General features: G+C 42.8%; 17 non-coding genes and 5 pseudogenes across 17 annotated transcripts; all 22 read right to left on the bottom strand.

Moving 5' to 3' along the window:
- Positions 1-399: 399 nt before the first annotated feature.
- Positions 400-518, bottom strand: LOC142512851 (5S ribosomal RNA; annotated as a pseudogene).
- A 682-nt stretch (positions 519-1,200) lies between these two features.
- Positions 1,201-1,319, bottom strand: LOC142508781 (5S ribosomal RNA). The gene has a single exon (XR_012806984.1). It is a non-coding gene; the product is annotated as a 5S ribosomal RNA (ribosomal RNA).
- A 1,129-nt stretch (positions 1,320-2,448) lies between these two features.
- Positions 2,449-2,567, bottom strand: LOC142508961 (5S ribosomal RNA). The gene has a single exon (XR_012807156.1). It is a non-coding gene; the product is annotated as a 5S ribosomal RNA (ribosomal RNA).
- Positions 2,568-3,778: 1,211 nt separating this feature from the next.
- LOC142510217 (5S ribosomal RNA) lies at positions 3,779-3,897 on the bottom strand. Its single transcript, XR_012808342.1, has one exon. It is a non-coding gene; the product is annotated as a 5S ribosomal RNA (ribosomal RNA).
- A 680-nt stretch (positions 3,898-4,577) lies between these two features.
- LOC142508658 (5S ribosomal RNA) lies at positions 4,578-4,696 on the bottom strand. The gene has a single exon (XR_012806864.1). It is a non-coding gene; the product is annotated as a 5S ribosomal RNA (ribosomal RNA).
- A 682-nt stretch (positions 4,697-5,378) lies between these two features.
- On the bottom strand, positions 5,379-5,497 carry LOC142508462 (5S ribosomal RNA). Its single transcript, XR_012806673.1, has one exon. It is a non-coding gene; the product is annotated as a 5S ribosomal RNA (ribosomal RNA).
- Positions 5,498-7,558: 2,061 nt separating this feature from the next.
- On the bottom strand, positions 7,559-7,677 carry LOC142512246 (5S ribosomal RNA). Its single transcript, XR_012808820.1, has one exon. It is a non-coding gene; the product is annotated as a 5S ribosomal RNA (ribosomal RNA).
- Positions 7,678-8,343: 666 nt separating this feature from the next.
- LOC142512116 (5S ribosomal RNA) lies at positions 8,344-8,464 on the bottom strand (annotated as a pseudogene).
- A 686-nt stretch (positions 8,465-9,150) lies between these two features.
- On the bottom strand, positions 9,151-9,269 carry LOC142515723 (5S ribosomal RNA). The gene has a single exon (XR_012811553.1). It is a non-coding gene; the product is annotated as a 5S ribosomal RNA (ribosomal RNA).
- Positions 9,270-9,953: 684 nt separating this feature from the next.
- LOC142509342 (5S ribosomal RNA) lies at positions 9,954-10,072 on the bottom strand. Its single transcript, XR_012807520.1, has one exon. It is a non-coding gene; the product is annotated as a 5S ribosomal RNA (ribosomal RNA).
- Positions 10,073-10,760: 688 nt separating this feature from the next.
- LOC142512254 (5S ribosomal RNA) lies at positions 10,761-10,879 on the bottom strand (annotated as a pseudogene).
- Positions 10,880-12,159: 1,280 nt separating this feature from the next.
- LOC142511818 (5S ribosomal RNA) lies at positions 12,160-12,277 on the bottom strand (annotated as a pseudogene).
- Positions 12,278-12,865: 588 nt separating this feature from the next.
- Positions 12,866-12,989, bottom strand: LOC142516370 (5S ribosomal RNA). The gene has a single exon (XR_012812168.1). It is a non-coding gene; the product is annotated as a 5S ribosomal RNA (ribosomal RNA).
- Positions 12,990-13,206: 217 nt separating this feature from the next.
- On the bottom strand, positions 13,207-13,325 carry LOC142508716 (5S ribosomal RNA). The gene has a single exon (XR_012806920.1). It is a non-coding gene; the product is annotated as a 5S ribosomal RNA (ribosomal RNA).
- Positions 13,326-14,008: 683 nt separating this feature from the next.
- On the bottom strand, positions 14,009-14,127 carry LOC142512510 (5S ribosomal RNA; annotated as a pseudogene).
- A 1,069-nt stretch (positions 14,128-15,196) lies between these two features.
- Positions 15,197-15,315, bottom strand: LOC142515782 (5S ribosomal RNA). Its single transcript, XR_012811608.1, has one exon. It is a non-coding gene; the product is annotated as a 5S ribosomal RNA (ribosomal RNA).
- Positions 15,316-16,828: 1,513 nt separating this feature from the next.
- Positions 16,829-16,947, bottom strand: LOC142507116 (5S ribosomal RNA). Its single transcript, XR_012805380.1, has one exon. It is a non-coding gene; the product is annotated as a 5S ribosomal RNA (ribosomal RNA).
- Positions 16,948-17,515: 568 nt separating this feature from the next.
- On the bottom strand, positions 17,516-17,634 carry LOC142514732 (5S ribosomal RNA). Its single transcript, XR_012810612.1, has one exon. It is a non-coding gene; the product is annotated as a 5S ribosomal RNA (ribosomal RNA).
- Positions 17,635-18,302: 668 nt separating this feature from the next.
- Positions 18,303-18,421, bottom strand: LOC142508113 (5S ribosomal RNA). Its single transcript, XR_012806342.1, has one exon. It is a non-coding gene; the product is annotated as a 5S ribosomal RNA (ribosomal RNA).
- Positions 18,422-19,715: 1,294 nt separating this feature from the next.
- Positions 19,716-19,834, bottom strand: LOC142509905 (5S ribosomal RNA). The gene has a single exon (XR_012808051.1). It is a non-coding gene; the product is annotated as a 5S ribosomal RNA (ribosomal RNA).
- Positions 19,835-20,516: 682 nt separating this feature from the next.
- On the bottom strand, positions 20,517-20,634 carry LOC142509751 (5S ribosomal RNA). Its single transcript, XR_012807907.1, has one exon. It is a non-coding gene; the product is annotated as a 5S ribosomal RNA (ribosomal RNA).
- Positions 20,635-21,926: 1,292 nt separating this feature from the next.
- On the bottom strand, positions 21,927-22,045 carry LOC142510242 (5S ribosomal RNA). The gene has a single exon (XR_012808366.1). It is a non-coding gene; the product is annotated as a 5S ribosomal RNA (ribosomal RNA).
- Between the last annotated feature and the right edge of the window lie 279 nt (positions 22,046-22,324).

Below are 22,324 nucleotides of genomic sequence, written 5' to 3'. Positions count from 1 at the left end.
AAAATCGCTAAATGTTCCCGAAAAATAGAAAAAAAATAAGAAAGAAATAACGAATGTAAAGCTATGAATATGCCTGGGATACGATAAAATGGAACCGGAATTGAATTTCGAACTTCCTAAGAGGATTTCTCGAGGAAACGGAAACTTGACAGAAGCGGAAAATCGCAAATTAGAGGGTCTTAGAGAAGGAATTCGGCTAAAATCTCGCCAGCTCATTGCGGAGTAATGAGTCTCGTTCGTTTGCCCGTTTACAATCAAATTAGCCTTCAAATTTTTCCAAATCCGGTAGTGCCCGAGCTACATTGATTTCACATGTCTTATCTGGTCCCGATCGTGATTAAGATGATTTGAGCCGAAAATCGTCTGTCAACAAGTAATAAAAATAGAAAAACACGAAAAGGGGTGTAACACGAGGACTAACCTTGGGGTCACCCATCCTCGTCCTGCTCTCGCCAAAGCACGATTAACTTCAGAGTTCAGATGGGATTCGGTGCATTAGTGCTGGTATGATCGCACCGACATTGACTGGGATGTTTATTCTTATACCCCTCGAGTACGTGTGGAGCGGGCGGCGATGGACAACACGCGGCACTGCTCTCGCCCAATCAGAACCATGAAGTTAAGCATTCTGGAGTGATGACAGAGCGAGGATGGGTGACCTCCCTGTGCATTCCTCGTGTCGCGACCGTTTACGTAAATTATGGATAAAACAGTCAAAATAATTGTTTTAATGAGTTAACCGTCTCCGGAGTAATCTGCGTCATACCCTTCCGCACAGAACCGGCTCACGAAAACAAAAATTCCTAAATGTTTCCAGAAAATAGAAAAAAAAATAAGAAAAATAAAATAGCGAATGTAAAGCTATTATTATGCCTGGGATACGATTAAATGGAACCGGAATCGAATTTCGAACTTTCTAAGCGGATTTCTCGAGGAAACAAAAGTTTAACAGAAGCGGAAAATCGCAAATTAGATGGTCTTAGAAAAGAAATTCGGATAAACTCTCGCCAGCTCATTGCGGAGTAATGAGTCTTGTTCATTTGCCCGTTTACAATCAAAATAGGCTACAATTTTGTCCTAATCCGGCAGTGCCCGAGCTACGTTGATTTCACATGTCTTATCTGGTCCCGATCGAGATTCAGAAGATTTGAGCCAAAAATCGTCCGTCAACAAGTAATCAAAAATAGAAAAACACGAAAAGGGGTGCAACACAAGGACTTCCCAAGGGGTCACCCATCCTAGTACTGCTCTCGCCCAAGCACGCTAAACTTCGGAGTTCTAATGGGATCCGGTGCATTTTTGCTGGTATAATAGCCCCCCGACATTGAGTGGGATGATTATTCTTATATCCTCGAGTACGTGTCGCGCGGGCGGAGATGGACAACACGCGGCACTGCTCTCGCCCAATCAGAACCATGAAGTTAAGCGTTCTAGCGTGATGGAAGAGCTATGAAGGGTGACCTCCCTAGGAAGTCCTCGTGTCGCGACCGTTTATGTAAATTATGGATAAAACAGTCAAAATAATTGTTTTTAATGAGTTAACCGTCTCCGGAGTAATCTGCGTCATACCCTTCCGCACAGAACCGACTCACGACAACAAAAATTACTAAATGTTCCCAGAAAATAGAAAAAAAATAAGAAGAAGAAAATAGCGAACGTAAAGCTATTATTATGCCTGTGATACGATAAAATGGAACCGGAATCGAATTTCGAACTTCCTAAGCGGATTTCTCGAGTAATCGGAAGCTTAACAGAAGCAGAAAATCGCAAATTAGAGAGTCTTAGAGAAGGAATTCTGCTAAAATTTCGCCAGCTCATTGCGGCGATGGACAACACGTGGCACTGCTCTCGTCCAATCAGAACCATGAAGTTAAGTGTTCTGGCGCGATGGCAGAGCTATGATGGGTGACTTCCCTAGGCAATCCTTGTGTCACGACTGTTTACGTAAACTATGGATAAAATAGTCAAAATAATTGTTTTTAATGAGTTAACCGTCTCGGGAGTAATCTGCGTCATACCCTTCCGCACATAACTGGCTCACGACAACAAAAATCGCTAAATGTTCCGAGAAAATATAAAAAAATAAGAAGAAGAAAATAGCGAATGGAAAGCTATTATTATGCTTGGGATACGATAAAATGGAACCGGAATCGAATTTCGAACTTCCTAAGCGGATTTCTCAAGAAAACGGAAGCTTAACAGAAGCGGAAAATCGCAAATTAGAGAGTCTTAGAGAAGGAATTCGGCTAAAATCTCGCCAGTTCAATGCGGAGTGATGAGTCTCGTTCGTTTTCCCGTTTACAATCAAATTACCCTACAATTTTGACCAAATCCGACAGTGCCCGAGCTATGTTGATTTCACATGTCTTATCTGGTCCGATCGAGATTCATATGATTTGAATCGAAAATCGTCTGTCAACAAGTAATAAAAATAGAAAAACACGAAAAAAGGTGCAACACGAAGACTTCCCAGGGGGTCACCCATCCTAGTACTGCTCTAGCCCAAACATGCTTAACATCGGAGTTCTGATGGGATCCGGTGCATTAGTGCTGGTATGATAGCACCCGACATTGAGTGGGATGTTTATTCTTATATCCCTCGAGTACGTGTGGCACGGGCGGAGATGGACAACATGCAGCACTGCTCTCGCCCAATCAAAACAATGAAGTTAAGCGTTCAGGAGCGATGACAGAGCCAGGATGGGTGACCTTCTTGTGCATTCCTCGTGTCGCGACCGTTTACATAAATTATGGATAAAACAGTCTAAATAATTGTTTTTAATGAGTTAACCGTCTCCGGAGTAATTTGCGTCATACCCTTCTGCACAGAACCGGCTCACGACAACAAAAATTCCTAAATGTTTCCAGAAAATAGAAAAAAAATAAGAAAAACAAAATAGCGAATGTAAAGCTATTATTATGCCTGGGATACGATAAAATGGAACAGGAATCGAATTTCGAACTTTCTAAGCGGATTTCTCGAGGAAACAAAAGTTTAACAGAAGCGGAAAATTGCAAATTAGATGGTCTTAGAAAAGAAATTCGGATAAACACTCGATGGGATCCGGTGAATTAGTGCTGGTATGATCGCACCCGACATTGAGTGGGATGTTTATTCTTATATCCCTCGAGTACGTGTGGAGCACGCGACGATGGACAACACGCGGCACTGCTCTCGTCCAATCAGAACCATGAAGTTTAGCGTTCTGGCGCGATGGCAGAGCTAGGATGGGTGACTTCACTGGGCAGTCCTCGTGTCGCGACCGTTTACGTAAATTATGGATAAAACAGTCAAAATAATTGTTTTTAATGAGTTAACCGTCTCCGGAGTAATCTGCGTCATACCCTTCCGCACAGAACTGGCTTACGACAACAAAAATCGCTAAATGTTCCCAGAAAATATAAAAAAAATAAGAAGAAGAAAATAGCGAATGGAAAGCTATTATTATTCTTGGGATACGATAAAATGTAACCGGAATCGAATTTCGAACTTTCTAAGCGGATTTCTCGAGGAAACAAAAGCTTAACAGAAGCGGAAAATCGCAAATTAGAGGGTCTTAGAGAAGGAATTCGGCTATAATCTCACCACCTCATTGCGGAGTAATGTGTCTTGTTCGTTTGCCCGTTTACAATCAAATTAGCCTACAATTTTGTCCATATCCGGCAGTGCCCGAGCTACGTTTATTTCAAATGTCTTATCTGGTCCCGATCGAGATTCAGATGATTTGAGCCGAAAATAGTCTGTCAACAAGTAATGAAAAATAGAAAAACACGAAAAGGGGTGCAACACGAAGACTTCCCAGGGGGTTACCTATCCTAGTACTGCTCTCGTCCAAGCACGCTTAACTTCGGAGTTCCGATAGGATCCGGTGCATTTGTGCTCGTATGATCGCACTCGACATTGAGTGGGATGTTTATTCTTATATCCCTCGAGTACGTGTGGCGCGGGCGGCGATGGACAACACGCGGCACTGCTCTCGCCCAATCAGAACCATGAAGTTAAGCATTCTGGCGTGATGGCAGAGCTGGGATGGGTGACCTCCCTGGGAAGTCCTCGTGTTGCGATCGTTTATGTAAATTATGGATAAAACAGTTGAAATAATTGTTTTTAATGATTTAACCGTCTCCGGAGTAATCTGCGTCATACCCTTCCGCACAAAACCGGCTCACGAAAACAAAAATCGCTAAATGTTCCCAGAAAATAGAAAATAATAAGAAGAAGAAAATAGCAAATGTAAAGCTATTATTATGCCTAGGATACGATAAAATGGAACCGGAATAGAATTTCGAACTTCTAAGTGGATTTCTCGAGGAAACGGAAGCTTAACAGAAGAGGAAAATCGCAAATTAGAGGCTCTTAGAGAAGCAATTCGGCTAAAATCTCACCACCTCATTGCGAGTAATGAGGCTCGTTCGTTTGCCCGTTTACAATCAAATTAGCCTACAATTTTGACCAAATCCGGCAGTGCCAGAGCTACATTGATTTCACATGTCTTACTTGGTCCCAATCGAGATTCAGATGATTTGAACCGAAAATCGTTTGTCAACAAGTAATAAAAAATAGAAAAACACGAAAAAGAGTGCAACACGAGGACTTCCCAGGAGGTCACCCATCCTAGTACTACTCTAGCCCAAGCACGATTAACTTCGGAGTTCTATTGGGATTCGGTGGATTATTGCTGGTATGATCGCACCCAACATTAAGTGGGATGTTTATTCTTATATCCCTCGAGTACGTGTGGCGCGGGCGGCGATGGACAACACGCGGCACTGCTCTCGCCCAATCAGAACCATGAAGTTAAGCATTCTGGCGTGATGGCAGAGCTAGGATGGGTGACTTCCCTGGGCAGTCCTCGTGTCGCGACCGTTTACGTAAATTATGGATAAAACTGTCAAAAATAATTGTTTTTAATAAGTTAACCGTCTCCGGAGTAATCTGCGTCATACCCTTCCGCACAGAACCGGCTCACGACAACAAAAATCGCTAAATGTTCCCAGAAAATAGAAAAAAATAAGAAGAAGAAAATAGCGAATGTATAGCTATTATTATGCCTGTGATACGAAAAAATTGAACCGGAATAGAATTTTGAACGTCTAAGCGGATTTCTCGAGGAAACGGAAGCTTAATAGAAGCGGAAAATCGCAAATTAGAGGGTCTTAGAAAAGGAATTCGGTTAAATTCTCGCCAGCTCATTGCGGAGTAATGAGTCTCGTCCATTTGCCCGTTTACAATCAAATTTGGCTACAATTTTGTCCTAATCCGGCAGTGCCCGAGCTATGTTGATTTCAAATGTCTTATCTGGTCTCGATCGAGATTCAGAGGATTTGAGCCGAAAATCGTCTGTCAACAAGTAATCAAAAATAGAAAATCACGGAGAGGGGTGAACAACAAGGACTTCCCAGGGGGTCACCCATCCTAGTAGTGCTCTCGCCCAAGTACGCTTAACTTCGGAGTTCAGATGGGATCCGGTGCATTAGTGCGGGTATGATCGCACCCGACAATGAGTGGGATGTTTATTCTTATATCCCTCGAGTACGTGTTGCGCGAGCGGCGATGGACAACACGCGGAACTGCTCTTGCCCAATCAGAACCATGAGTTAAGCGTTCTGGCGCGATGGCAGAGCCAGGATGGTTGACCTCCCTGGGAAGTCCTTGTGTCGCAACCGTTTAAGTAAATTATGGCTAAAACAGTCGAAATAATTGTTTTTAATGGGTTAACCGTCTCCAGAGTAATCTGTGTCATACCCTTCCGCACAGAACCGGCTCACGACAACAAAAATTCCTAAATGTTTCCAGAAAATAGAAAAAAAATTAAGAAAAAGAAAATAGCGAATGTAAAGCTATTATTATGCCTGGGATTGGATAAAATGGAATCGGAATCGAATTTCGAACTTTCTAAGCGGATTTCTCGAGGAAACAGAAGCTTAACAGAAGCGGAAAATCGCAAATTAGAGAGTCTTAGAGAAGGAATTAGGCTAAAATCTCGCCAGTTAATGCGGAGTAATGAGTCTCGTTCGTTTGCCCGTTTACAATCAAATTAGCCTACAATTTTGTCCAAATCCGGCAGTGCCCGAGCTACGTTGATTTCACATGTCTTATCTGGTCTCGATCGAGATTCAGATGATTTGAGCCAAAAATCGTCTGTCGACAAGTAATTAAAAATAGAAAAACACAAAAAGACGTGCAACACGAGGTTAACTTCAGACTTCTGATGGGATCCGATGAATTAGTGCTGGTATGATCGCACCCAACATTGAGTGGGATGTTTATTCTTATATCCCTCGAGTACGTGTGGAGCGGGCGGCGATGGACAACACGCGGCACTGCTCTCGTCCAATCAGAACCATGAAGTTAAGCGTTCTTGCGCGATGGCAGAGTCAGGATGGGTGACTTCCCTGGGAAGTCTTCGTGTTGCGACCGTTTACGTAAATTATGGATAAAACAGTCGAAATAATTGATTTTAATGAGATAACCGTCTCCGGAGTAATCTGCGTCATACCTTTCCGCACAGAACCGGCTCACGACAACAAAAATCGCTAAATATCCCAGAAAATAGAAAAAAATATGAAGAAGAAAATAGCAAATGTAAAGCTATTATTATGCCTGGCATACGATAAATGAAACCGGAATAGAATTTCGAACTTCTAAGCGGATTTCTCGAGGAAACGAAATTAACAAAAGCGGAAAATCGCAAATTAGAGGGTCTTAGAGAAGTAATTCAGCTAAATTCTCGCCAGCTCATTGCGGAGCAATGAGTCTCATTCGTTTGCCTGTTTACAATCAAATTAGGCTATAATTTTGTCCTAATCCGGCAGTGCCCGAGCTACGTTGATTTCACATGTCTTATCTATTCGCGATCGAGATTCAGATGATTTGAGCCGAAAATCGTCTGCCAACAAGTAATCAAAAATAGAAAAACACGAAAATCGTCTATGGACAACACGCGGCACTGCTCTCGCCCAATCAGAACCATGAAGTTAAGCGTTCTGGCGCGATGGCAGAGCTAGGATGGGTGACCTCCCTGGGCATTCTTCGTGTCGCGGCCGTTTACGTAAATTATGGATAAAACAGTCGAAATAATTGTTTTTAATGAGTTAACCGTCTCTGGAGTAATCTGCGTCATACCCTTCCGCACAGAACCAGCTCACGACAACAAAAATCTCTAAATGTTCCCAGAAAATAGAAAAAAATAAGAAGAAAAAAATCGCGAATGTAAAGATATTATTATGCCTAGGATACGATAAAATGGAACTGGAATCGAATTTTGAAAATCCTAAGCGGATTTCTCGAGGAAACGGAAGTTTAACATAAGCTGAAAATCGCAAATAAAAGGTTCTTAGAGAAGGAATTCGGTTAAAATCTCGCCAGCTCATTGCGGAGAAATGAGTCTCGTTCGTTTGCCCGTTTACAATCAAATTAGGCTACAATTTTGTCCAAATCCGGAAGTGCCCGTGCTACGTTGATTTCACATGTCTTATCAGGTACCGATCGAGATTCAGATGATTTGAGCCAAAAATTGTCTGTCAACAGGCAATCAAAAATAGAAAAACACGAAAAAGAGTGCAACACGAGGACTTCCCAGGGGGTCACCCATCCTAGTACTGCTCTCGTCCAAGCACGCTTAACTTCGGAGTTCTGATGGGATCCGGTACATTAGTGCTGGTATGATCGCACCCGACATTGAGTGGGAGTTCGAGTACGTGTGGAGCGGGCGGCGATGGACAACACGCGGCACTTCTCTCGCCCAATCATAATCATGAAGTTAAGCGTTCTAGCGCGATGACATGGCTAGGATGGGTGACCTCCCTGGGCAGTCCTTGTTTCGCGACTGTTTACGTAAATTATGGCTAAAACAGTCGAAATAATTGTTTTTAATGAGTTAACCGTCTCCAGAGTAATCTGCGTCATACCCTTCCGCACAGAACCGGCTCACGACAACAAAAATCGCTAAATTTGCAAAGAAAATAGAAAAAAAATAAGAGGAAAAAAATAGCGAATGTAAAGCTATTATTATGCTTGGGATATTATAAAATGGAACCGGAATCGAATTTCGAACTTCCTAAGCGGATTTCTTGAGAAAACGGAAGCTTAACAAAAGAGGAAAATCGCAAATTAAGGGTCTTAGAGAAGGAATTCGCCTAAAATCTCGTCACCTCATTGCGGAGTAATGATTCTCGTTCGTTTGCCCGTTTACAATCAAATTAGCCTACAATTTTGTCCAAATCCGACAGTGCCCGAGCTACGTTGATTTCACATGTCTTATCTAGTCCCGATCGAGATTCAGATGATTTGAGCCGAAAATCTTCTATCAACAAGTAATCAAAAATAGAAAAACACGAAAAGGGGTGCAACACGGGGACTTCCCAGGGGGTCACCCATCCTAGTAGTGCTCTCGCCTAAGCACGCTTAAATTTCAAGTTCTGATGGGATCCCCGGTGCATTAGTGCTGGTATGATCGCACACGACATTTAGTGGGATGTTTATTCTTATATCCCTCGAGTACGTGTGGAGCGGACGGCGATGGACAACACGCGGCACTGCTCTCGCCCAATCAGAACCATGAAGTTAAACGTTCTGGCGCGATGACAGAGTTAGGATGGGTGACCTCCCTGGGCATTCCTCGTGTCGCGACGGTTTACGTAAATTATTGATAAAACAGTCGAAATAATTATTTTTAATGAGTTAACAGTCTCCAGAGTAATCTACGCCATACCCTTCCGCACAGAACTGGCTCACGACAACAAAAATCGCTAAATGTTCCCAGAAAATAGAAAAAAAAATAAGAAGAAGAAACTAGCGAATGTATTGCTATTATCATGCCTGGGATACGATAAAATGGAACCGGAATCGAATTTTGAACTTCCTAAGCGGATTTATCGAGGAAACGGAAAGCTTAACAGAAGCGGAAAAATCGCAAATTAGAGAGTCTTAGAGAAGGAATTCCGCTAAACTCTCGCCAGCTCATTGCGAAGTAATGAGTCTCGTTCGTTTGCCCGTTTAAAATCAAATTAGCCTACAATTTTGTCCAAATCCTGCAGTGCCCGAGCTACGTTGATTTCACATGTCTTATCTTGTCCCGATCGAGATTCAGATGATTTGAGGCGAAAATCGTCTGTCAACAAGTAATCAAAAATAGAAAAACACGAAAAGGGGTTCAACACGAGGACTTCCCAGGGGGTCACCTAACCTAGTACTGGTCTCGCCCAAGCACGCTTAACTTCGGAGTTCTGATGGGATCCGGTGCATTAGTGCTGGTATGATCGCACCCGACATTGAGTGGGATGTTTATTCTTATATCCCTCGAGTACGTATGGAGCGGGAGGCGATGGACAACACGCGGCACTGCTCACAACCAATCAGAACCATGAAGTTAAGCGTTCTGGCGCGATGGAAGAGCTAGGTTTGGTGACCTCCCTGGGAAGTCCCCGTGTCGCAACCGTTTACGTAAATTATGGATAAAACAGTCGAAATAATTTTTTTTAATGAGTTAACCGTCTCCGGAGTAATATGCGTCATTCCCTTCCGCGCAGAACCGGCTCACGACAACAAAAACTGCAAAATGTTACAAGAAAATAGAAAAAAAAATAAAAAGAAGAAAATAGCGAATGTAAAGCTATTATTACGCCTGGGATACGATAAAATGGAATCGATATAGAATTTCGAACTTCCTATGCGGATTTCTCGAGGAAACAGAAGCTTAACAGAAGCGGAAAATCGCAAATAAAAGGTTCTTGGAGAAGGAATTTGGCTAAAATCTCGCCAACTCATTGCGGAGAAATGAGACTCGTTCGTTTGCCTGTTTACAATCAAATTAGCTTACAATTTTGTCCAAATCTGGAAGTGCCCGAGCTACGTTGATTTCACATGTCTTATCTGGTCAAGATCGAGATTTAGATGATTTGATCCGAAAATCATCTGTCAACAAGTAATCAAAAATAGAAAAACCAGAAAAGAGGAGCAACACGAGTAATTCCCAGGGGATCACCCATCCTAGTACTGCTCTCGCCCAAGCATGGTTAACTTCGGAGTTCTCATGGGATCCGGTGCATTAGTACTAGTATGATCGCACCCGACATTGAGTGTGATGTTTATTCTTATATCCCTCGAGTACTTGTGGAACGGGCGGCGATAGACAACATGCGGCACTTGTCTCGCCCAATCAGAACCATGAAGTTAAGCGTTCTAGCGCGATGGCAGAGCTAGGATGGGTAACCTCCCTGGGAAGGCCTCGTGTCGCGACCGTTTACGTAAATTATGGATAAAACAGTCAAAATAATTATTTTTAATGAGTTAACAGTCTCCAGAGTAATCTACGCCATACCCTTCCGCACAGAACTGGCTCACGACAACAAAAATCGCTAAATGTTCCCAGAAAATAGAAAAAAAAATAAGAAGAAGAAACTAGCGAATGTATTGCTATTATCATGCCTGGGATACGATAAAATGGAACCGGAATCGAATTTTGAACTTCCTAAGCGGATTTATCGAGGAAACGGAAAGCTTAACAGAAGCGGAAAAATCGCAAATTAGAGAGTCTTAGAGAAGGAATTCCGCTAAACTCTCGCCAGCTCATTGCGAAGTAATGAGTCTCGTTCGTTTGCCCGTTTAAAATCAAATTAGCCTACAATTTTGTCCAAATCCTGCAGTGCCCGAGCTACGTTGATTTCACATGTCTTATCTGGTCCCGATCGAGATTCAGATGATTTGAGGCGAAAATCGTCTGTCAACAAGTAATCAAAAATAGAAAAACACGAAAAGGGGTGCACAACACGAGGACTTCCCAGGGGGTCACCTATCCTAGTACTGCTGTCGTCCAAGCACGCTTAACTTCGGACTTCTGATGGAACCCGGTGCATTAGTGTTGGTATGATCGCACCCGACATTGAGTGGGATGTTTATTCTTATATCCCTCCAGTACGTGAGGAGCGGGCGGCGATGGACAACACGCGGCACTTCTCTCGCCCAATCGAAACCATGAAGTTTAGCGTTCTGGCGTGATGGCAGAGCTAGGATGGGTGACCTCCTTGGGAAATCCTCGTGTCGCGACCGTTTACGTAAATTATGGATAAAACAGTCGAAATAATTGTTTTAACGAGTTAACCGTCTCCGGAGTAATCTGCGTCATACCCTTCTGCACAGAACCGTCTCACGACAACAAAAATCGCTAAATGTTCCCAGAAAATAGAAAACAAAATAAAAAAAAGAAAATAGCGAATGTAAAGCTATTATTATGCCTGGGATACGATAAAATGGAACCAGAATCGAATTTCGAACTTCCTAAGCGCATTTATCGAGGAAACGGAAGTTTAATAGAAGCGAAAAATCGCAAATTAGAGGGTCTTAGAGAAGGAATTAAGCTAAACTCTCGCCACCTCATTGCGGAGTAATGAATTTCGTTCGTTTGCCCGTTTACAATCAAATTAGGCTATAATTTTGTCAAAATCCGGCAGTGCCCGAGCTACGTTGATTTCACATGTCTTATCTGGTCCCGATCGAGATTCAGATGATTTGAGTACGTGTGGAGCGCCGGCGATGGACAACACGCGGCACTGCTCTCGCCCAATCAGAACTATGAAATTAAGCGTTCTGGCGTGATGGCAGAGCTAGGATGGGTGACCTCCCTGAGAAGTCCTCGTGTCGCGACCGTTTACGTAAATTATGGCTAAAACAGTCGAAATAATTGTTTTTAATGAGTTAACCTTCTCCGAAGTAATCTGCGTCATACCCTTCCGCACAGAACCAGCTCACGACAACAAAAATCGCTAAATGTTCTCAGAAAATAGAAAAAAAATAAGAAGAAGAAAATAGCGAATGTAAAGCTATTATTATGCCTGGGTTACAATTAAATGGAACCAGAATCGAATTTCAAACTTCCTAAGCGGATTTCTCGAGAAAACGAAAGCTTAACAGAAGCGGAAAATCGCAAATTAGAGGGTCATAGAGATGGAATTCGGCTAAAATCTCGCAACCTCATTGCGGAGTAATAAGTCTCGTTCGTTTCCCCGTTTGCAATCAAATTAGCCTACAATTTTTTACAAATCCGGCAATGCCCGAGCTACGTTGATTTCACAGGTCTTATCTGGTCCCGATCGAGATTCAGATGATTTGAGCCGAAAATGGTCTTTCAACAAGTAATCAAAAATAGAAAAACACGAAAAAGGGTGCAACACGAGGATTTCACATGGGTCACCCATCCTAGTACTGGTCTCACCCACGCATGCTTAACTTCGGAGTTATGATGAGATCCGGTGCATTAGTGCTGGTATGATAGCACCCGACATTGAGTGGGATGTTTATTCTTATATCCCTCAAGTACGTGTGGCGCGAGAGGTGATGGAAAACACGCGGCACTGCTCTCGCCCAATGAGAACCATGAAGTTAAGCGTTCTGGCGTGATGGCAGAGCTAGGATAGGTGACCTCCCTAGGAAATCCTTGTGTCGCGACCGTTTGCGTAAATTATGGATAAAACAGTCGAAATAATTGTTTTTAATGAGTTAACCGTCTCCGGAGTAATCTGCATCATACCCTTCCGCACAGAACCGGAATCGATAAAATGGAACCGGAATCGAATTTCGAACTTCCTAAGCAGATTTTTGAGGAAACGGAAGCTTAACAGAAGCGGAAAATCGCAAATTAGAGGGTCTTAGAGAAGGAATTCAGGTAAAATCACACCATCTCATTGCGGAGTAATGAATCTCGTTCGTTTGCCCGTTTAAATCAAATTAGGCTACAATTTTTTCCAAATCTAGCAGTGCCCGAGCTACGTTGATTTAACATGTCTTATCTGGTCCCGATCGTGATTCAGATGATTTGAGCCGAAAATCGTATGTCAACCAGTAAACAAAAATAGAAAAACACAAAAATGGGTGCAACACGAGAACTTCCCAGGGGGTCGGGTCACCCATCCTAGTACTGCTCTCGCCCAAGCACGCTTAACTTCGGAGTTCTGTTGGGATCCGGTGCATTAGTGCTGGTATGATCGCACCCGACATTGAGTGGGATGTTTATTCTTATATCTCTCGAGTACGTGTGGAGCAAGCGGTGATGGACAACACGCGGCACTGCTCTCGCCCAATCAGAACTATTCCGCCAGTGCCCGAGCTACGTTGATTTCACATGTCTTATCAAGTCCCGATCGAGATTCAGATGATTTGAGCCAAAAATCGTCTGTCAACAAGTAATCAAAAATAGAAAAGCACGAAAAGGGGTGAAACACGAGGACTTCCCAGGGGGTCACTCATTTAAGAACAGCTCTCGCCCAAGCACGCTTAACTTCGGAGTTCTGATGGGATCCGGTGCATTAATGCTGGTATGATCGCACCCGAAATTGAATGGGATGTTTTTTCTTATATCCCTCGAGTACGTGTGGAGCGACGGCGATGGACAACACGCGGCACTGCTCTCGCCCAATCAGAACTATGAAATTAAGCGTTCTGGCGTGATGGCTGAGCTAGGATGGGTGACCTCCCTGGGAAGTCCTCGTGTCGCGACCGTTTACTTAAATTATGGATAAAACAGTCGAAATAATTGTTTTTAATGAGTTAACTGTCTCCGGAGTAATCTGCGTCATACCCTTCCGCACAGAACCGGCTCACGACAACAAAATCGCTAAATGTTCCAAGAAAATAGGAAAAAAAAATTAGAAGAAGAAAATAGCGAATGTAAAGCTATTATTATGCCTGGTATACGATAAAATGGAACCGGAATCGAATGTCGGACTTCTTAAACGGATTTCTCGAGGAAACTGAAGCTTAAGAGTAGCGGAAAATCGCAAATTAGATGGTCTTAGAGAAGGAATTCAGATAAAATCTCGCCATCTCATTGCGGAGTAATGAGTCTCGTTCGTTTGCCCGTTTACTATCAAATTAGGTTACAATTTTGTCTAAATCTGGCTGTGCCCGAGCTACATTGATTTCACATGTCTTATCTGGTCCCGATCGAAATTCAGATCATTTGAGCCGAAAATTGTTTGTCAACAAATAAACTAAAATAGAAAAACACGAAAAAAGATTTAACACGAGGACTTCCGAGGGGGTCACCCATCCTAGTACTGGTCTCACCCAAACACGCTTAACTTCATAGTTCTGATGAGATCCGGTGCATTACTGCTGGTATGATCGCACCCGACATTGAGTGGTATGTTTATTGTTATATCCCTCGAGTACGTGTGGAGCGGGCGGCGATGGACAACACGCTGCACTGCTCTCGCCCAATTAGAACCATGAAAATAAGCGTTTTGGCGCGATGGAAGAGCTAGGATGGGTGACCTCCCTGGGAAGTCCTCGTGTCGCGACCGTTTACATAAATTATGGCTAAAACAGTCGAAATAATTGTTTTTAATGAGTTAACTGTCTCTGGAGTAATCTGCGTCATACCCTTCAGCACAGAACCGGCTCAAGAAAACAAAAATCGTTAAATGTTCCCAAAAAATAGAAAAAAAAATAAGAAGAAGAAAATAGCGAATGTAAAGCTATTATTATGCCTGGGATACGATAAAATGGAACCGGAATCGAATCTAGAACTTCCTAAGCAGATTTGTCAAGGAAACGGAAATTTAACAGAAGCGGAAAATCGCAAATTAGAGGGTCTTAGAGAAGGAATTCGGCTAAATTCTCGGCAGCTCATTGAGTCTCGTTCTGGAGCGATGGCAGAGCTATGATAGGTGACCTCCCTGTGAAGTCCTCGTGTCTCGACCGTTTACGTAAATTATAGCTAAAACAGTCGAAACAATTTTTTTTAATGAGTTAACCGTCTCCAGAGTAATCTGCGTCATACCTTTTTGCACAGAACCGGCTCAAGAAAACAAAAATCGTTAAATGTTCCTAGAAAATAGAAAAAAAAATAAGAAGAAGAAAATAGCGAATGTAAAGCTATTATTATGCTTGGGATACGATAAAATGGAATTGAAATCGAATTTAGAACTTCCTAAGCAGATTTCTCGAGGAAACGGAAGCTTAACAGAAGCGGAAAATCGCAAATTAGAGGGTCTTAGAGAAGAAACTCGGCTAAAATCTCGCCAGCTCATTGCGGAGTAATGAGTCTCGTTCGTTTGCCCGTTTACAATCAAATTAGGCTACAAATTTGTCCAAATCCGACAGTGCCCGAGCTACGTTGATCTCACATGTCTTATCTGGTCCGATCCAGATCCAAAAATCGTCCGTTACTAATTAATCAAAAATAGAAAAACACGAAAAAGGGTGCAACACGAAAATTTCCCAGGGGGTCCCTCATCCTTGTACTGCTCTCGCCCAAGCACGCTTAACTTCGGAGTTCTGATGGGATCCGGTGCATTAGTGCTGGTATGATCGCACCCGACATTGAGTGGGATGTTTAGTTTTATATCCCTCGAGTACGTGTGGAGCGGGGCGATGGACAACACGCAACACTGCTTTCGCCCAATCTGAACAATGACGTTAAGCGTTCTGGCGCGATGGCAGAGCTAGTATGGGTGACCTCCCTGGGAAGTCCTCGTGTCGCGACCGTTTACGTAAATTATTGCTAAAACAGTCGAAATAATTGTTTTTAATGAGTTAACCGTCTCCGGAGTAATCTGCGGCATACCCTTCCGCACAGAACCGGCTCAAGAAAACAAAAATCGTTAAATGTTCCCAAAAAATAGAAAAAAAAATAAGAAGAAGATAATAGCGAATGTAAAGCTATTATTATGCCTGGGATACGATAAAATGGAACCGGAATCGAATTTAGAACTTCCTAAGCGGATTTCTCGAGGAAACGAAAATTTAACAAAAGCGGAAAATCGCAAATTAGAGGTTCTTAGAGAAGGAATTCGGCTAAAATCTCACCACCTCATTGCGGAGTAATGAGTCTCGTTCGTTTTTCCCGTTTACAATCAAATTAGCCTACAATTTTGTCCAAATCCGGCAGTGCCCGAGCTACGTTGATTTCACATGTCTTATCAAGTCCCAATCGAGATTCAGATGATTGAGCCGAAAATCGTCTGTCAACAAGTAATCAAAAATAGAAAAACACGAAAAGGGGTGAAACACGAGGACTTTCCAGGGGGTCACCCATCCTAGTACAGCTCTTGCCCAAGCACGCTTAACTTCGTGTTGGTATGATCGCCCAATCTCTGTCAACAAGTTCTGAAGGGATCCGATGCATTAGTGCTGGTATGATCGCACCCAAAATTGAGTGGGATGTTTATTCCTATATCCCTCGAGTACGTGTGGAGCGGGGGCGATGGACAACACGCGGCACTGATCTCGGCCAATCAGAACCATGAAGTTAAGCGTTCTTGCGCGATGGCAGAGCTAGGATGAGTGACCTCCCTGGGAAGGCCTCGTGTCGCGACCGTTTACTTAAATTATGGATAAAACAGTCGAAATAATTCTTTTTAATGAGTTAACCGTCTCCTGAGTAATATGCGTTATACCCTTCCGCACAGAACCTGCTCAAGACAACAAAAATCGCTAAATGTTCCAAGAAAATAGAAAAAAAATAAGAAGTAGAAAATTGCGAATGTAAAGCTATTATTATGCCTAGTATACGATAAAATGGAACCGGAATCGAATTTCGGACTTTCTAAGCGGATTTCTCGAGGAAATGGAAGTTTAACAGAAGGGGAAAATCGCAAATTAGAGGGTCTTACAGAAGGAATTCGGCAAAAATCTCGCCAGCTCATTGCGGAGTAATGAGTCTCGTTCGTTTGCCTGTTTACAATCAAATTAGGCTACAATTTTGTCCAAATCCGGAAGTGTCCGAGCTACGTTGATTTCACATATCTTATCTGGTCCCGATCGTGATTCAGATGATTTGAGTCGAAAATCGTCTGTCAACAAGTAATCAAAAATAGAAAAACACGAAAAGGGGTGCAACATGAAGACTTCCCAGGAGGTCACCCAACTTAGTACTCATCTCGCCCAAGCACGCTTAACTTCGGAGTTTTGATGGGATCCGGTGCATTAGTGCTGGTTTGATCGCACCCGACATTGAGTGCGATGTTTATTCTTATATTCCTCGAGTACGTGTAGCGCGAGCGGCGATGGACAACACGCGGCACTGCTCTCGCCCAATCAAAACCATGAAATTAAGCGTTCTAGCGCGATGGCAGAGCTAGATGGATGACCTCACTGGGAAGTCGTTATGTCGCGACCGTTTACATAAATTATAGCTAAAACAGTCGAAATAATTATTTTTAATGAGTTAACCGTCTCCGGAGTATTCTGCGTCATACCTTTCCGCTCAGAACCGGCTCACGACAACAAAAATCGCTAAATGTTCAAAGAAAATAGGAAAAAAAATTAGAAGAAAAAAATAGCGAATGTAAAGCTATTATTATGCCTGGGATACGATAAAATCGAACCTGAATCGAATTTCGGACTTCCTAAACGGATTTCTCGAGGAAATAGAAACTTAGCCTCCAATTTTTTCTAAATCCGGCAGTGACCGAGCTACGTTGATTTCACATGTCTTATCTGGTCCTGATCGAGATTCAGATGATTTGAGCCGAAAATCTCTGTCAACAAGTAATCAAAAATAGAAAAACACGAAAAGGAGTGCAACACGAGGATTTCCAAGGGGGTCACCCATCCTAGTACTGCTCTCGCCCTAGCACGCTTAACTTCGGAGTTCTAATGGGATCCGGTGCATTAGTGCTTGTATGATCGCACCCGACATTGAGTGGGATGTTTATTCTTATATCCCTTGAGAACTTGTGGTGCGGCGGCGATGGACAACACGCGGCACTGCTCCCGCCCAATCAGAACCATGAAGTTAAGCGTTCTGGCGCGATGGCAGAGCTAGGATGGGTGACCTCCCTGGGAAGCCCTCATGTCGCGACCGTTTACTTAAATTATAGATAAAACAATCGAAATAATTGTTTTTAATGAGTTAACCATCTCCGGAGTAATATGCGTCATACCCTTCCCCACAGAACCCTCAAGACAACAAAAATCGCTAAATGTCCAGAGTAAATAGAAAAAAAATTAAGAAGAAGAAAATAGCGAATGTAAAGCTATTATTTTGTATTGATACAATAAAATGGAACCGGAATCGAATTTAGAACTTCCTAAGCGGATTTCTCGAGGAAACGGAGCGGAAAATCACAAATTAGAGGGTCTTAGAGAAGAAATTCGGCTAAAATCTCGACTGCTCATTGCGGAGTAATGAGTCTCGTTCGTTTGCCTGTTTACAATCAAATTAGGCTACAATTTTGTCCAAATCCGGCTGTGCCAGAGCTACGTTGATTTAACATGTCTTATCTGGTCCCGATCGAAATTCAGATGATTTGAGCCGAAAATTGTCTGTCAACAAGTAATCAAAAATAGAAAAACACGAAAGGGGGAGCAACACGAGGACTTCCCAGGGGGTCACCCATCCTAGTACTAGTCTCATCCAAGCAAGCTTAACTTCGGAGTTCTGATGGGATCCGGTGTATTAGTGCTGGTATGATTAAACCCGACATTGAGTGGTATGTTTATTCTTATATCCCTCGAGTACGTGTGGAGCAGGCGGCGATGGACAACATGCGGCACTGCTCTCGCCCAATCAGAACCATGAAGTTAAGCGTTCTGGCGCGATGGCAGAGCTAGGATGGGTTACCTCCCCGGGAAGTCCTCGTGTCACGACCGTTTACGTAAATTATAGCTAAAATAGTCGAAATAATTGTTTTTAATGAGTTAAGCGTCTCCGGAGTGATCTGCGTCATACCCTTCCGCACAGGACATGCTCACGACAACAAAAACCGCTAAATGTTCCAAGAAAATAGGGAAAAAAATTAGAAGAAGAAAATAGCGAATGTAAAGCTATTATTATGCCTGGGATACGATAAAATGGAACCGGAATTGAATTTCGGACTTCCTAAACGGATTTCTCGAGGAAACAGAAGCTTAACAGTAGCGGAAAATCGCAAATTAGATGGTCTTAGAGATGGAATTCGGCTAAAATCTCGCCATCTCATTGCGGAGTAATGAGTCTCGTTCGTTTGCCCGTTTACAATCAAATTTGGCTACAATTTTGTCAAAATCCGGCAGTGCCCGAGCTACGTTGATTTCACATGTCTTATCTGGTCCGATCGAGATTCAGAAGATTTGAGCCAAAAATCGTCTGTTACTAATTAATAAAAAATAGAAAAACACGCGGCACTGCTTTCGCCCAATCAGAACCATGACGTTAAGCGTTCTGGCGCGATGGCAAGCTAGGATGGATGACCTCCATTGGAAGTCCTCGTGTCGTGACCTTTTACGTAAATTATTGCTAAAACAGTCGAAATAATTGATTTTAATGAGTTAACCGTCTCCGGAGTAATCTGCGGCATATTCTTCCGCACAGAACCGGCTCAAGAAAACAAAAATCGTTAAATGTTCCCATGAAATAGAAAAAAAAATAAGAAGAAGAAAATTGCGAATGTAAAGCTATTATTATGCTTGGGATACGATAAAATGGAACCGGAATCGAATTTCAGACTACCTAAACAGATTTCTCGAGGAAACGGAAGCTTAACAGAAGCGAAAAATCGCAAATTAGAGGGTCTTAGAGAATGAATTCGGCTAAAATCTTGCCAGCTCATTGCGGAGTAATGAGTCTCGTTCGTTTGCCCGTTTACAATCAAATTAGCCTACAATTTTGTCCAAATCCGACAGTTCCGGAGCTACGTTGATTTCACATGTCTTATCTGGTCCCGATCGTGATTTAGATTATTTGAACCGAAAATCGTCTGTCAACAAGTAATCAAAAATAGAAAAAACACGAAAAGAGGTGCAACACGAGAACTTCCCAGTGGATCACCCACCCTATTACTGGTCTCGCCCAAACACGCTTAACTTCAAAGTTCTGATGGGATCCGGTGCATTAGTGCTGGTATGATCGCTCCCGACATTGAGTGGGATGTTTATTCTTATATCCCTTAAGTACGTGTGGCGCGAGCTTCGATGGACAACACGCGGCACTGCTCTTGCCCAATCAGAACCATGAAGTTAAGCGTTCTGGCGCGATGGCAGAGCTAGGATGGGTGACCTCCCTCGGAAGTCCTCCTGTCGCGACCGTTTACGTAAATTATAGCTAAAACAGTCGAAATAATTGTTTTTAATGAGTTAACCGTTTCCGGAGTCATCTGCGTCATACCCTTCCGCAGAGAACCGGCTCACGACAACAAAAATCGCTAAATATTCCCAAAAAATAGAAAAAAAAATAAGAAGAAGAAAATAGCGAATGTAAATTTATTATTATATCTAAAAACGATAAAATGGAACCGGAATGGAATTTAAACTTCCTAAGAGGATTTCTCGAGGAAACGGAAACTTAACAAAAGCGAAAAATCGCAAATTAGAGGGTCTTAGAGAAGGAATTCGGCTAAAATCTCGCCAGCTCATTGCGAAGTAATGAGTCACGTTCGTTTCCCAGTTTACAATCAAATTAGGCTACAATTTTGTCCAAATCCAGCAGTGCCCGAGCTAGGTCGATTTCACATTTCTTATCTGGTCCCGATCGAGATTCAGATGATTTGAGCCGAAAATCGTCTATCAATAAGTAATCAAAAATAGAAAAACACAAAAAGGGGTGCAACACGAGGATTTCACATGGGTCACCCATCCTATAACTGGTCTCACCCACGCACGCTTAACTTCGGAGTTCTGATGGGATCCGGTGCATTAGTGCTGGTATGATCGCACCCGACATTAAGTGGGATGTTTATTCTTATATCCCTCGAGTACGTGTGGCGCGAGAGGTGATGGAAAACTCGCGGCACTGCTCTCGCCCAATGAGAACCATGAAGTTAAGCGTTCTGGCGTGATGGCAGAGCTAGGATGGGTGACCTCCCTGTGAAGTCCTCGTGTCTCGAACGTTTACGTAAATTATAGCTAAAACACTCGAAATAATTTTTTTAATGAGTTAACCGTCTCCGGAGTAATCTGCGTCATACCCTTCCGCACAGAACCGGCTCACGACAACAAAAATTGCTAAATGTTCCAAGAATATATAAAAAAAAAAAGAAGAAGAAAGCAGCGAATGTGAAGCTATTATTATGCCTGGGATACGATGAAATGGAACCGGAATCAAATTTCGGACTTCCTAAGCGGATTTCTCGAGGAAACGGAAGCTTAACAGAAGCGGAAAATCGCAAATTAGGGGGTCTTAGAGAAGGAATTCGGCTAAAATCTCGCCAGCTCATTGTGGAGTAATGAGTCTCGTTCGTTTGCCCGTTTACAATCAAATTAGGCTACAATTTTTTCAAAATCCGGCAATGCCCGAGCCACGTTGATTTCACCTGTCTTATCTGGTCCGATCGAGATTCAGAAAATTTGAGCGAAAAATCGTCTGTTACTAATTAATCAAAAATAGAAAAACACGCGGCACTGCTTTCGCCCAATCAGAACCATGACGTTAAGCGTTCTGGCGCGATGGCAGAGCTAGGATGGATGACCTCCATGGGAAGACCTCGTTTCGCGACCGTTTACGTAAATTATTGCTAAAACAGTCGAAATAATTGTTTTTAATGAGTTAACCTTCTCCGGAATAATCTGCGTAAACCCTTCTGCACAGAACCGGCTCAAGAAAACAAAAGTCGTTAAATATTCCCAGAAAATAGAAAAAAAAATATGAAGAAGAAAATAGCGAATGTAAAGCTATTATTATGCCTGGGATACGATAAAATGGAACCAGAATCGAATTTCAGACTACCTAAACGGATTTCTCGAGGAAACTGAAGCTTAACAGAAGCGGAAAATCGCAAATTAGAGGGTCTTAGAGAATGAATTCGGCTAAAATCTTGCCAGATCATTGCGGAGTAATGAGTCTCGTTCGTTTGCCCGTTTGCAATCAAATTAGCCTACAATTTTGTCCAAATCCGACAGTGCCGGAGCTACGTTGATTTCACATGTCTTATCTGGTCCCGATCGTGATTCAGATGATTTGAACCGAAAATCGTCTGTCAACCAGTAATCAAAAATAGAAAAAACACGAAAAGGGGTGCAACATGAGGACTTCCCAAGGGATCACCCACCCTATTACTGGTCTCGTCCAAGCACGCTTAACTTCGGAGTTCTGATGGGATCCGGTGCATTAGTGCTGGTATGATTAAACCCGACATTGAGTGGTATGTTTATTCTTATATCCCTCGAGTACGTGTGGTGCAGGCGGCGATTGACAACATGTGGCACTACTCTCGCCCAATAAAAACCATGAAGTTAAGCGTTCTGGCGCGATGGCAGAGCTAGGATGGGTGACCTCCCTCGGAAGTCCTCCTGTCGCGACCATTTACGTAAATTATAGCTAAAACAGTCGAAATAATTGTTTTTAATGAGTTAATCGTTTCCGGAGTCATCTGCGTCATACCCTTCCGCAGAGAACCGGCTCACGACAAC

This window comes from Primulina tabacum, chromosome 10 (genome assembly GCF_025594145.1).
Source record: "Primulina tabacum isolate GXHZ01 chromosome 10, ASM2559414v2, whole genome shotgun sequence".
NCBI classification, from domain to species: Eukaryota; Viridiplantae; Streptophyta; class Magnoliopsida; order Lamiales; family Gesneriaceae; genus Primulina; species Primulina tabacum.
Note: the sequence above shows the minus strand (reverse complement) of the source record. Positions and strands in the feature narration are given on the sequence as shown.